We start from the raw sequence: 1,974 nt of genomic DNA, 5'->3' as shown, positions 1-1,974 counted from the left end.
CTTCTTGCGCCAATGAAATTAAACCTCAAGAAGTTTCCTAAGCTAAAAAGACTATGCAGATGCCAATGTTAGCTCTTTTTCAATCCAATTTGGCGAGAAGGTCCGAAGTGCAAGCGTGAGTGCGACTTAGAGCTGACTCGAGGGAACTGAAACAGCAGCAATCTGGATAGATGCATTATGCATTATTTGTGAGCAGGATGCACGGCGCGCTCAATCTCGACTCAATCGACTCCTACGTCACCGAACCTGTATAATGTCCGCCATGCACGTGTCATAAACTAAAGCTTTTGAGGCACAATGGGCCAAGGAAATGGCCAAGATGATGGGCCAAGCCTTGAAGTTTCTATGGGTCTATGAACTTCATGTGCACTCCAGAATATCCTTGAGGATGATATGCGAATTCACAGTTGTATTCTAGAGTATTCCTTCTAATTATAGTAGATAAGGAAATGGATATCCACCGTTGGATAATGGGAGATGTACGGTTGTAATGAGAGGGATCCATGTATAAATAGGGGTTCTTCTCTTACATTTCATTACCTAGAAATCTAGACACTAACATAAAACAATACAAAGCTTCTCTCCAGAATTCTTGGCTTTGAATTCTTTGATTTTATCGATCTGAATTCTTCTGTGGGTGTGAGTAAGGTTGATTTTATCGAAGAATGAGATCCCGTGCCTTACTATTAATGGGGAGTATCAATTATGAGAAGTTTCAAAATTTGTCAGGGGAGTATGAATTACATCCCTACAATTTTGATTGAAGGGATAAGTGTATGAGAAGTTTCGAAATTTGTCATCATAGTGTAATTACAAGGGGCATGGCAAGTGTTCCACATCATCTCCCAAGAACAAGGAAGATCTAGGTAGTGGTATTCAACCAAGGATTTCATCTAAGACTAAGCATCTTTGCCCTTGGACCAATGACGCAGCTTGTGAGGTACTAACCAAGCCGCATCTATTGCTAGTTGAAATATTTATGGAATGGCTCATTTGGTAAAGCCATACAATTACTAGTTCGAAACTTGGTTGTTATCATTTTCGTTTCGGATCATTTCAATAAAATTTCAAGTTGATATGTTTATTTTGAAGGGAAAAGTGTATGAGAAGTTTTAAAAGTTGTCATGAAAGTGTAATCACAAGGGGAATGGTAAGTGTCTCACATTGTCTTCCAAAAACAAGATTAAGCATCTTTCCACCTGAGGCAATGACATAGTTACTGAGGTACTAATCGAGGCATGTCTATTTCTAGTGGAAATCTATTTTAAAGCCCCTCTTTGGCCTAGGTTCAAGTCTTAGCCATTGAGAATATCTAGAAGGGCTCCCTTCAAATAAAGCCCTACAATTACTTGTTCAAAAATATTTCCAGTTCAAAGCTCACTCCGTAATTTCTAGAATATTAATGCTATGGGGTAAGTACATTATCAGTGTCAAAAGTTGTGTACGGCGCTCACTTTAGTGCCAAAAATTTCTGTCGGAATCACTTAAGTGCCAAATCGGAGAAAAAACGATCACTTTGATGCCACCGGCAAGAGATTATGGCCAAAATAATTATTTGGCTTTATATTTAAAAAAAAATAAAATTGACATGGCTTTTAAACAATATCGTTTTTTGTCATCCTTAAGAAAACAATGTCGTTTTGCCATCCTAAGTGGATGGCCTCACAAAAACGACGCCGCACAACTCATTTGGGGATTTTTTTTTTTAATTTGGAGATTTAAATTAGGGTTTTTTTGTTTGATCCTCGCCCAACAACGGATGATGTCACTCGGTTGCAACTTGAGGCACATGAGGTTCTTGCACTTGAGCGAGATCAACACAAGCACATCGTCACCGATGCTCAACGACTTGCAGTTGCACTTGAGCACGAGCTTCGTGATTGAGTCGAATCGCGTGAACAGCGCCAGGACCGTGTCCAGCAGCTCCAAGTGGGCATGGAGGGCGAACCTTTGGCGGCTCTAGCCTTCGATTGT

General features: G+C 40.1%; 1 non-coding gene across 1 annotated transcript; it reads left to right on the top strand.

Moving 5' to 3' along the window:
- Positions 1-1,189: 1,189 nt before the first annotated feature.
- On the top strand, positions 1,190-1,339 carry LOC120296519. Its single transcript, XR_005553469.1, has one exon. It is a non-coding gene; the product is annotated as a U4 spliceosomal RNA (small nuclear RNA).
- The last annotated feature ends 635 nt before the right edge of the window (positions 1,340-1,974 follow it).

The sequence above is a fragment of the Eucalyptus grandis genome, chromosome 7, assembly GCF_016545825.1.
Source record: "Eucalyptus grandis isolate ANBG69807.140 chromosome 7, ASM1654582v1, whole genome shotgun sequence".
In the NCBI taxonomy this organism is placed as follows: Eukaryota; Viridiplantae; Streptophyta; class Magnoliopsida; order Myrtales; family Myrtaceae; genus Eucalyptus; species Eucalyptus grandis.
This window is presented reverse-complemented; position numbering and strand designations above follow the sequence as displayed.